The sequence below is a fragment of the Podarcis raffonei genome, chromosome 10, assembly GCF_027172205.1.
Source record: "Podarcis raffonei isolate rPodRaf1 chromosome 10, rPodRaf1.pri, whole genome shotgun sequence".
NCBI lineage: Eukaryota > Metazoa > Chordata > Lepidosauria > Squamata > Lacertidae > Podarcis > Podarcis raffonei.
Window position 1 is genome coordinate 30,265,945 of NC_070611.1, and position 12,618 is coordinate 30,278,562.

General features: G+C 43.4%; 1 protein-coding gene across 1 annotated transcript in view; it reads right to left on the bottom strand.

Annotated features, from left to right (window-relative positions):
- Positions 1-1,665: 1,665 nt before the first annotated feature.
- PPM1H (protein phosphatase, Mg2+/Mn2+ dependent 1H) overlaps positions 1,666-12,618 on the bottom strand; it is a 233,822-nt gene continuing 222,869 nt past the window's right edge. The window contains exon 11 of the transcript XR_008332445.1: positions 1,666-1,736. The gene's annotated coding sequence lies outside the window, so the exon portion shown is untranslated. The remainder of the gene's footprint in view (positions 1,737-12,618) is intronic.

The following is a 12,618-nucleotide window of genomic DNA, read 5'->3' on the forward strand; positions in this document are numbered from 1 at the left end:
TTTCAGCAGGAAGAAATTGTGTAAGAAGACATGATAACTCATCAGCAAGAAGGATTAGTTTTCACTGTGGAGATTCATGGTACCATTTATTATCTCTCCAGATACCATTTTTGTAATCTGTAAAGTGTCATTTTAGACACAGGCTTCACAAATCCTGGTGGGTTCTTTTTTTTTTTATTAAAAAGTTGTCAGATCATAAGGAGCCAGGTAACTCCATCCCATTAGAATGGAGTTCTCAAACAAAGAATTGCTCAAAAGTTTTGAGCCCAATCCAGTTAAGAAGACCCATTCACATAAGCAGATACAACTTTCTGGATCAGAACACAAAGTCATAAATCGGATACATATATGAATCCACATCTATCTGCACTGCACAGCTTTTTAATGGAAGCCCCGTCAAATGTGCAATTGAATGTGGATCTCCATCAACGTCCTGGCACAACTAATTATGCCCAAACATGAAATGATGCAGATTAGTTTCCTATAGAAAGAGACACTTAGTGTTCTCCTATGAAACAATTTGTGCATTTATTTATTGATGCAATCCAGTTTCTGCATTATCGGTTTACTTACCGTATTTTTCGCACCATAGGACGCACCGGACAATAGGACGCACCTTGTTTTAGAGGGGGGAGAACAAGGGAAAAAAATTCTTCCGCTCTCTGCCCAGCGCCCCTTCAGCGAAGCGGCAGGAGGCGCTGCGCAGAGAGTGGGAGAATTTCCCCCCTCTTGTTTTCCCGCTCTAAAACAAGGTGCGTTTAAGGTGCGTTCAGGCGGCTACCTTGGAAGCCTGGAGAGCGAGAGGGGTCGGTGCGCACCGACCCCTCTCGCTCTCCAGGCTTCAGGTTCCTTTCGACCTGCTCTTTGGGGCTGGCGGGGGGAAGCCCACCACCAGCCCCAAAGAGCAGGTCAGGGAGCAGCGGAAAGGCGCAGCAGAGGGGCTGCTGCCATAGTCACGCGTCACTTCTCCAGCTGGGAGAGGGTCCCGGGCTATGGCTTCTTTAGCCCCGCGCGCGCTCTCCCGGCTGGAGAGGTGACGCGCGCCTATGGAGGCTCCTGCCATAGGCGCGCGTCACCTGGGAGAGGGTCGCGGGGGGCTGCTTTAGCCCCGCACGCGCTCTCCCGGCTGGAGAGGTGACGCGCGCCTATGGAGGCTCCTGCCATAGGCGCGCGTCACCTGGGAGAGGGTCGCGGGGGGCTGCTTTAGCCCCGCACGCGCTCTCCCGGCTGGAGAGGTGACGCGCACCTATGGAGGCTCCTGCCATAGGTGCACGTCACCTCTCCAGCCGGGAGAGCGTGCGTGGGGCTAAAGAAGCCCCCCGCGACCCTCTCTCAGGTGAAGAGGTAACGCGCGCCTATGGAGGCTCCTGCCATAGGCGCGCGTCACCTGGGAGAGGGTCGCGGGGGGCTGCTTTAGCCCCCCGCGACCCTCTCCCAGCTGGAGAGGTGACGCGCGCCTATGGAGGCTCCTGCCATAGGCGTGCGTCACCTGGGAGAGGGTCGCGGGGGGCTGCTTTAGCGGGGGGCTAAAGCAGCTCCCCGCGACCCTCTCCCAGGTGAAGAGGTAACTCGCGCCTATGGAGGCTCCTGCCATAGCCCCGCTTTACCTCTCCAGCCAGGAGAGGGTCGCAGGGCTATGGCGTCTTCGCTCCATAGGACGCACACACATTTCCCCTTCATTTTTGAAGGGGAAAAAGTGCGTCCTATAGAGCGAAAAATACGGTACTTGTTCAGATCTTTATTATTTCATATCCTAAAGGTTTGGGGAGGATCACAGCATTTAATATCTTTAGTGACCATGAATATAGTAAATAAGAGAAAAAGTAGAGCATGTTTTTGCTCTTAACCCTCTATGTTTCAGCCCAGAATATAAATCGGAATAATACATATTTATGAGCTCATATGTATTCATAAGGAAGCATTACCTGCTGCCTTAAAATGCTGTTATAAACATTATTACTGGTGTTCATGTTTGATGATGCTCTGAGAGTACCTGAGGAGCACAATAATGATAATTACAAATGGATGTACAGTCTGATGCTATCACTTTCCACTGAACCCAAAAACAGTAATTGCAATCCCCACCCCAGGATGAAGGGGTGGGATTTGAAATTAGTTTCAGCAAGGATGTTGTCTAGTACCCTCATCCTAAAGCATAATTTGATTAAAAATATTAACAGGTAGGTGATCATCTTTAAATACTCCAAGCTGGGTGTGTCAAGAGAATTAGCAAAGGGGCAACTTTCACCCTTTCAGGAAAAACAATAGGCATTTGCATTCTGAAATAGTTCTGAATTATTTTCCTTATTGGCAAAAGGGGACTCAAGTTTACTCAAACCAGGTGACTGGTTGCTTAAATACGCAACTATGTATCCCCAACACCACAAAAGAAAGTTATCTTCCAAAATGGCACAAGACTTTCAAGTAGAAAAACACTGCAACTAAACAATATTCTGTGTGAGAGTCTTCAGGTTATTTAATTAACCATGTAACAAAATCTATAGATGATGTAAAGCAATAAAGCATCACTAGTGCTGGGGTAACTGGGCCAGTGGCTTTTTTTCCTTTCTAAAACACACATAGTGACATGACAACAAACCATGTGGCAGAGACTCATTCACACAGTGAGTTGGTACACAAACAGCAAATAACTTGTATTGTTAGACAGATACGTATGGCACACAAAATGTATCAATAAATTTCTACCCCCCACTCTTCAACCCTAGAGGAGCCCATTGCAGTATACACACTGCTCAAGTTGTGTATTTATTTTATACAGCATGTTTTTGTGGGATAGCCAGACTCATGTAACCAACATGCTTAAGTCTAATTAATGCATGAAGGGGTTAATGCCACAGAGTAAGCTGTCCTGCCAGGCTTAGCTAGGTCACTGCCCCTCACCTTGGGAAGAAATGAGCAATCAAGCCTACAGTTCACCTTCCAGGCTAAGCTGCTTGTTCCAGCTTAGCTGCATAGTTTTCACAAGGCATTATTGTGTTCCTGGGAAACCCAGTCAGATGGGCGGGGTATAAATATATTATTATTATTAATATTAATATTATTATTACTGTACCAGTAATTTAGGAATTTTCACCACTGTAAAAGGCCAAGTTTTACTGCCTGTGCAACTTTCAGAAGCACATGAATCTGACCTTTGAAGAGTTTTAAGTAAACCCTTTTTAACTGACCAAAGGTGTTTTTTTATTCCTACGCTAGAGGAAGAGGGAAGTTTTGCAGCTCACAAGGACATATTTTAAAGGTCTAACAGCCTATATGTCCATGTTTTACTTTGCTGCATATTTTGTGATTTTAAATCAATTTTAAATTGCTGACAGGATTTTCTCACCAAAGCGTACTTCCCCCAAATTTGGATCTTAGAATTCTCCTTTTATACTTACATTTGTTCCTTGAACCAACAGTTTTTAAGCCAACAAACGTAGAAATCTTTCATAGAGAACAAGCATAGTAGAACTGGAGATGGAATAATATTTTTTTAAGGTTCCACAGAAAGAAAAGGTGCTGCCTGTTAAGGTGTTTCAAGGTCACACAGGGAGAAAGTTGTAGTGGAAGGGGCAAAAAGAGTGGAGACAAAAATAATTTTGAAAGCTATCCTATGAATGTCAAGGTCTAATCCCTTCTGCATGTGGTTCTTGGCATTTTCTACACACCAGACCAAAAAGTAAACAACCCATGAATGAATATTGACAGCATATAAAAATATGTTAATGATGTGGAGATGGTATTCCGGAAAAAGATGAACTGATAAATAGAAAAATCAAAAACTCCAACACATTGGTGCTGGTGATAATAATTACACCATACTAGAGACACGCCAATTACTTTTACACATAAACAAGGGGGGAAATCAATTAATTTTTCTGATTTATAATATTTATAACACCAAAGAAGAAAGCTAACCTTGCAGCCAAGCTTGCCAACTGCAGCTCACAAATTGCCCTAATAAACAACATAGGTTTATTGACCCGTAATCTGCGAACTGCTGGGAGGAGCAGAGAGAGAAGAAGCACCATGGTGCATCTGCAGCAGAACAACTGGATGCCTTCATCTGCCCCAACTACAGCAAAACGTGTCTCTCCCTTATCAGTCTCTAAAGTTACAGCAGGACCTGTAAATCTCCAATGGTTTGACTTCACCCCTCAAGGCGCACTCCTTCCTTGTCTCCTGAGACAGATGGATGCCAACAAAGTCTGCAAACACCCACTCCAAATGGAATTCAGTATGCATTATGAATTAGAATGCATACACATCTAGATTTAAGGTGCTGGTTTTGACCTTTAAAGCCCTTCATGGCCTAGGACCCTTGTACCTACGGGACCGCCTCTTCTGGTATGCCCTACGGAGGACCATAAGGTCCGTAAATAGCAACACCCTAGAGGTCCTGGGCCCTAAGGAAGTTAGATTAGCCTCAACCAGAGCCAGGGCCTTCTCAACACTGGCTCCGGCCTGGTGGAACGCTCTGCCTCATGAGACCAGGGCCCTGCGGGATCTGATTTCTTTCCGCAGGGCCTGTAAGACAGAGTTGTTCCGCCTGGCCTTTGGCTTAGAATCAGTTTGATTCCCTCCCCCTCTTTCTTTTTCCTTTCTCCTCCTGTGAAGAGGCTGCATCCTAATGTTTTAATGTTGTATTTTATTCTTGTTTGTTAAATTGTATTTTAATCAACTTGTTTTTATTATTGGTTGTTAGCCGCCCTGAGCCCGGTCTTGGCTGGGGAGGGCGGGGTATAAATAAAATTTATTATTATTATTATTATTATTATTATTATTATTATTATTAGGTATAGGCCAGATCAGGGATTCAGAATCTCTACTCGGCTGCTGCCACCTCCTTGTACATTCATTCACGGGCCACTCATGTTCCTAGGACTGTATATGACATGCAGAACTTGTTGCCTGCTCAAAAAGCTATGATAGTTTTTAATGGTGAGCACAGATGGGCAGTGTAACCTTTGCTGGTTTCTGTGAACTGAAGGAGATTTAGAACCAGTGTAACTCGTTTTTTCAATGCCCTATCACTCCCTGAAATGCTCCTTCTGTGTGGTTGTGCTGGGGCATAGCCCTGGCTCAGCTGAGGTAGGCATTTCCTGCCAGCATAGTCTCTGGTGAGCCAGGATGGAGAATTTATGTGAGTGTAACCCTGGCTTGGGATGCAGGTAGTGCTGTGCGTTAAACCACAGAGCCTAGGGCTTGCCGATCACAAGGTCGGCGGTTCGAATCCCCGCGACATGAGCTTCCGTTGCTCAGTCCCTGCTCCTGCCCACCTAGCAGTTTGAAAGCACGTGAAAGTGCAAGTAGATAAATAGGTACAGCTCCAGTGGGAAGGTAAAGGCCGTTTCCATGCGCTGCTTTGGTTCGCCAGAAGCGGCTAAGTCATGCTGGCCACATGACCTGGAAGCTGTACGCCGGCTCCCTCGGCCAATAAAGCGAGATGAGCGCCGCAACCCCAGAGTCGGCCATGACTGGACCTAATGGTCAGGGGTCCCTTTTACCCTTTACCTTTACCTAACCCTGGCTCAGCTAGGACAACCCAAGGTCTTCTGGATCCTAACCTCACCATCCCAGCAGATCTGGGGGTTTGGACTGCGGTGTGCTTAATCTAAAGGGGGGGAAATGTTGGTTTGCTTTTTATAAAAACACAGTTAAAGAGACTGCATGGGATTGTTATGTTGTATCAGTGTAAGAATATTCATAGATGATGCGGACAATACAATCCCCTTAAATTGGAAAAGTTGGGTTTGTGCCAATCCAATCCACAATCCACTTAAATTGGAAAAGTTGGGTTTATGCCAAGTTAGTTGCATTGATCAAATGCCGTAATAAACTAAGTTGGATACATTAGAGGGTTGCATTTCAAAAAGCTGTTGAACAAACCAAATTTGTTACAGATGCAGGTACCATGCAGACTTGCAGATTAATGATGAATTGAGCCATTACTTCACTATCAAGATACCTGCAAGGATAGCCTTACTGATGGAGTCAGCAGTTTAAATGTTTGCATTAACTATTTGGAGAAGACTTAACATTTGCAAGTGTATTAGGAATACTACAGTATATTGGTTTAACCTTAATATCTGGAATTATACACCGTTACGCTGCTGTTTCAAACAAATGTTATATCTCGGTACAGCATGGTAATTTGTTCTGGAGGAGTATTTTTTTAAAAAAAAAACCCAGTTGGGCAGCTGGCAACTGACAGAAGACATGGGGCATAAAAAAAGAAAAACCTAGAAACTGCCTAGATTTGAATTCTAGAGTCCACATAGTTAAGTTCTCAGAACAGGAAATATTTTCTGTTTATGTTTTTAACAAAGTCTTCAGATTAACTTTCCATCCACTTCTGGGCTTATTCCAGCTACATAAAGGCAACCCAATGCCATCTGGCTACAACAGATGGGCCAGAAAAAATGAAAAGTAATGGGCCAAGAGTATAGAACCCATCAGTACATTGGAAATGTAAACAATGAAAAGTCATTAACAAAAAAAAATGTAAACATGAAAATAACACATTAAACAGAGAGAGGAGGGAAACCCTAACAAAACAAATATGCAAGCAAAATGAATACCACACTATTAAAGCAGGCCTTAATTCTTTAGACAGAAAATCAGAAGCAGCAGATGAAACAGAAAATAGTAATGATATTTCCCTTTAGTTCAGTATGTTTGAATCACTTCCCATACATTTTTTAAAGTAACCTTCACAACATCTTTGTTATAAGATTACAGCTAGGATTGTAATTTACACGGAAAGTATTTTCAAAGAGCTCCACACAGAATTGCTTAAACTATTTTAACGAGTGTGGCTCACTTCCGTTTTCAGGAATTTTAAATCTGAGAAGTGGCTAGAGTAAGAGCCAGTGTCCGGATGACAGGACATGGACACATAGCTGGGAAGATCTGAGTTCAAATCTTTTTCAAGTAAAAAAAACTTCCCTAAGTGGCCTTATGCAAAAATGTACCTCTCCCTCTGCCACGATCCTACTTAAGTGTGCATCTTGGAGGAAGGAAAGAATGCAAATACAAATCCTTGGTAGAGTTTTCTTGGTGGAGGCAATTAATAATAAAACCAGTTTGTTTGTAGTGGGTATCTCCCATATTATATCTAGGTATGGACATATTTGGGAGATCATTCTGATGATATGTTGATGTCCAAGTGGAATCTAAACATGTGTTAGTACATCATTTGTGAAGTTCCCTATAACAAGTAGAAAGCTCAAAAAAATGCAAACGTTTGCCTCTGTGCGCCTGGAAATGAACTCAGAAAGTTAAGAATTGCAAGGGCTTATGTTTCTCTGGTCCAAATGCCAAAGAGGTTCTCCCCCCCCCAAAAAAAACACACATTTAAAGTGATCTTATATTAAAACATAACTATTTATGCAGGCATAATATCTCACAAACTATGTTACACATTTTCAGACTTCATAACCTACACAATAGAGGTTATTCATCTAATATTGTTATAGGCATCACAGCCCCCAAACACCTCTTTTTCCCTTTAACCTCTGTTCTGGCAACCCTGGGGAAATTTGGCCTTGATCAAACCCTCTCCCCCAAACATTGCGGTTTTTGGGGACCGGGGGAGGGGGAGCAGCAGCAGAAGCGAAGGCAGACCTGTGACTCTTCTGCCATTGCTTGTTTATTTTTCATCAGACAGTATTCTTGAACCATCACAGGACTCAATCCATCTGAAGTTAATCATCAATAATGGCACAGTGCGAATCATGTTTCCTTGGAGATATGAGCTTTGCCAGGGCGTGTTCATAATTATCTCCTTTGAGTTAAGTGAAGTTTTTTTGCCGTCAGGTGAATTTCACAGTTCGCTTGCACCCCTAGCTTTTCCCATCAGCACAGCTTCATGAGTGTCAGATTCGTTTCTGCTTTTGTAAACATGGGGGGGGGGCCATTGGTGTCTTTACCCCAAGCAAAAGCATTGATAGCTTGACTAAGGATGCAGATGTATTTGAGATAACGCCGTGTGGACGTGGTTCAGCATTGGAAACACATTGGTTTTTACTGACGGTGGGTTTAGGCTGCATACCACCTTGTGATATTTTATATGAAAGTGCAGGATTTAAATATTCAAATGAAATGAAATAAATATTAACAATGACTAGCAAGACGAATATGTATAGTGACAAGCAAGCTAGGTAGAGAGAAATGGAACAAGGTGGGGAAACAAGTAAAAAAAATGGCCTAATGGGGGAATATTAAGTGTTTATCTTAATCTAACTTCAGTTGCTTCATTATCATTGTTTACTGATCCATCTTCGGCTTTAATTAAACATATTGCACAGTAAATCAAACACTTCTCCATATAACAACATAACTGGTGACCATCTGCCTGGGCAAAACCTCAGTAAATTTGTTATGTATCCCATACGGAATGCACACTAAGTGAGAAGCTGACTAAGGAACATTGCCCTATACCTCTCCTGCAGTTCAATCCCTATCATGTTACAGTAATGAACAATAAACAACAACAAAAAAACCCTGCCCAACTTTTATTTGCCTTATCTGTAGTTGCAGTTTACAATAGTTGGACCGTTGCTGCCCCCAAGTGGTTATCCACTGGCATGGCGGCATTTGCCTTTCCTTAGGTCATGTAAGAATATTGCTGCAAGACTTTTATCATATCATCAGTAAATAGGAATTATATAACTAAGCAGATGGGAAGATTCTCTCTTTTTTTTTCCTGTGCGGGGAGTCCTATATATTTTATTCTACTACAGACATACTTTACTATAGAGGATGAGAGAAGACATAGAAGGGGTTCTGATAGTGGAGCGTCTCCACCCCCATCGTTCAGCCTGGACACTGAGGTCCAGCGTCGAGGGCCTTCTGGTGGTTCCCTCACTGTGAGAAGCAAAGTTACAGGGAACCAGGCAGAGGGCCTTCTCAGTAGTGGCGCCCGCCCTGTGGAACGCCCTCCCATCAGACGTAAAGGAAATAAGCAACTATCTTAATTTTAAAAGACACCTGAAGGCGGTCCTGTTTAGGGAATTTTTTAATGTTTGATGCTGCATTGTGTTTTTAATATGTGGTTGAAAGCCACCCAGAGTGGCTGGGGAAACCCAGCCAGATGGGTGGGGTATAAATAATAAATTTGTTGTTGTTGTTGTTGTTATGATAATGAGGGCCCCATTTGGAAAAAATTGATCAAAACAAAAGATAAAACAGCAATTTAGGCTCCATGGAACAGAGCCTAGAGTTGTGCCCATTATGCCTTGCATACAAAATAAAACAGTTCGACATTGCAGGTCCCACCTTAACCATCCTACTCATCTCAAAATTACTCTGCTTTTAGTTATCAAGATGCTTTCCTTATTGGCATAGTTAGTAATTCAGGTTTCACAAATGCGATCAGAAAACGCTGAGAAACATTTCTGGTTCCACTGTTAATCCATCATCAACAAATAAAAGATAAATCAACACGAGTGCATCACTAGAGCTGGGAGAAAAGGAAAAGACCCAATGGTGATTGAGGCTGCTTATTGAAGGGCCACTTTCCCCCAGCATACCAGTTTGGCATACCAGTCTATTACCTAAATATTATTTCTTATAAAAGAGAAAAACCTTTCTCTTTCTTATAAAAGAGAAAAACCTTGGACTGCTACCACTTCAAGACTGAACTTGGGGCGTCACTGGGTTGAAATGGCCTTCCGAGCAAGGAAGCAGCAAATTCATCCATAGAGTTAGAAATGTTAGCAAAGAGAGAGAAAGAGAAAGGAGTCTGCCAGAATCCTTTGACCTGGCCTCTGACATTCAACCATGAGAGCCGACACTGCAGTCCGGAAAGAGATTTCACTCCTCATGTGCTATTTATGAGAACCAGGCTTCAGAAGACAGTGTTCTCTGAAGTTACATATACGCAGCCTCATTCCATATACTAGTGTGTATACCTAACAGGCAAAAATTCTATTTGAAAATCAGGAACTGTCAAAATCCACTTGATTTGCAAACTGAGCATTTCTATAGCACATTTGCAACTCAGTTTTAAGCATATTTGAGTCATTAAGGCTATAATCCTAACTCCACTTATTTTAGGAATAATGTCTCCACTGAATTCAGTAGTTTACTTCACTGAAATGGGGGGGGGGGACACACCAGCTTTCTGTTTTCATCCAGAGTGGAACCTCTTTTATGGTAAACTTCTCTTTACAACATTCCAAATACAATGCATTCAAATGCAGCATTTTACGTACATTTAACTTATCACTTTAAGGTACAGATGTAACAGACTCTAATACCTGTTGAACTCTGATCAAAAACAGCTCTCCTGAACACACAAATTTCCCAGAAGAGCACTAAAGACCCCTCCAAACCAGCAATCCAAACCAGCAGGGCTGATTTCAGTGAATATCTGAATTCATCCTTTCCCTTACGTTTCAGAGGCAACGTGAATGAACATATTCTACAAAATTTAATTACAATTGGTGTTTGGGAAGATAAGATCACACACAGATAAAAGAGGGGGACAGCTCTGACATCAGCTTTTCCATTCCCTTCTGCTATATGGCAAAAATGAAAATCAATATTTTCTATTCTAATAGTGCAGTCTATGAATATAGCATCTATAATAGCTTTTGTCTGGCATCTATTAAGGAAGAATATCTTAATACTCACACTAATTAGACCCAATTGTTATCTGATATAGCCCACGCAGTTAGTCACTCGTTCTTTATAGACTACAGAAAAAGAGTAGAAGAATAAAGGAAGTTGTTTGCTTCTAAGGAAGACCATGTGGCCACTCCATTCCTTTCTTGTGTTTGCTTTTCATAAGGCTAACAATGACCTGCAACCAAATTTCCTTTCTTTTCCCAAGCTAAGTGATATTTTCCTTTTGCAGAAAAAGCATTAGTGGTTTCTGATATAAACAAAGCTGTCCACCTAACAATTATGCTATGTGGCATCACATAATTGATAAGTCAGAAGCCCTGCCCACTTGGCAGATTTGGCAAATGGCACCAAAAATATTCCTCACCCCTGGTTTAAACCACACTTTGTTGCCATGTCCAAACTGAGAGGCTGCAGTTTCATCTCAACTTTCTTATGAGGTTAGGAAACCAGGGTCTGATTCCTGGCTTAAAGCAAATCCCTAGCAGCCTGTGCTTTGAAAGAGGAACTCATCAGGGCCACCTGCACTAAGGTCTTTCCCATATGGCAACTGAGATGGGGCTCACTAGAGATGCCTGCAGATTCCTCCTGCCAAACACAGAATAGGTGAGAAGCAGGTACTGACCCTTCAGCATTTGCCAGATGAGAACATCAGTACAGCAGCTCATGCAATCCTAATTTCTGCAAAGTAAGTACAGGGATGCGGGTGGCGCTGTGGGTTAAACCACAGAGCCTAGGACTTGCTGATCAGAAGGTCGGCGGTTTTAATCCCCACGATGGGATGAGCTCCTGTTGCTTGGTCCCTGCTCCTGCCAACCCAGCAGTTCGGAAGCACATCAAAGTGCAAGCAGATAAATAGGTACCTCTCTGGCGGGAAGGTAAACGGCGTTTCCGTGCGCTGCTCTGGTTCGCCAGAAGCGGCTTAGTCATGCTGGCCACATGACCCGGAAGCTGTACGCCGGCTCCCTCGGCCAATAAAGCGAGATGAGCACCGCAACCCCAGAGTCGGTCACGACTGGACCTAATGGTCAGGGGTCCCTTTACCTTTTAAGTACAGTTCTGCCGATGGCCTGGTGAATTGGGGTTCTTATCCTAAGCCCCGTGCTTTGGAGGGCCCCACACAGGCCCAGTGAGGAACTGGCCAGGAGGAATTTGCTGCCATCCCTCTTCCTTCATTTCCAGTTTAAAATCATTTTTGTTGCTGTACCAGATCTCTTCTCTTCTCTCCCCTTGCTGTGAGGAAGAGTTATTCTGGGTGATATGGTCTTGAAGAGTGCTTGTGGCCACGATGCTTTAGCACAGCAGGTAGAAAACCTTGAAACAAAATGCTACTTTAAACTGTTGCTCTAAACTTGAAGGTTTTCTACTTCTTAAACTAAAATGTGGGGAAATCAGCCATGGCTGGTGCCACCTCCTCTTTGCAGGTCTGGCCAGTCTGGCTTGAGGTAAACATTGTTAGAATTCCTGCTCCGTGATTGTAGTGATGGAATTGTTGTCTTTCACATGATGGTGTATGTTTTGACTCCACAGAGTGGGAAGTGACGGAGACAGGGTGTTTGTGTTACTGTGTTCCGTGAAGTGGGACTATTGTCCTTTGTTCTTTTTCTCTTTGCTGTCTGATGCTAGAGAGAGAGAGGGAGCCATGCTGCAGTGCTCCATGTGTGTTTATATGTAAATAAAGTAGACTAGCCAAAATGCTGAGTTGCTGAGGACTGTTACGCAAGCTGCGAAGACTCTGCGGATCCCTAATTGTGCCGACGTCTGTTGGCATCAGTCGCTGTGATGTTCGGGCAGAAGTAAGCTTTTGAAGCTCCAGAACGATCGACCAGGAGGGAAGGAACATGCCAGTCGGGCATGTGTCTCTACCTGGGTCCTAATCGAGAGTAGGCCAAGCTCCTGACAAGCTGCCTGGAAGCGATATTGTGCAGTGGTAGCTGGCTGCACAAGGGGAAAGGTGTGAGCGCAGCCACAGCAGCACACCCATGAATC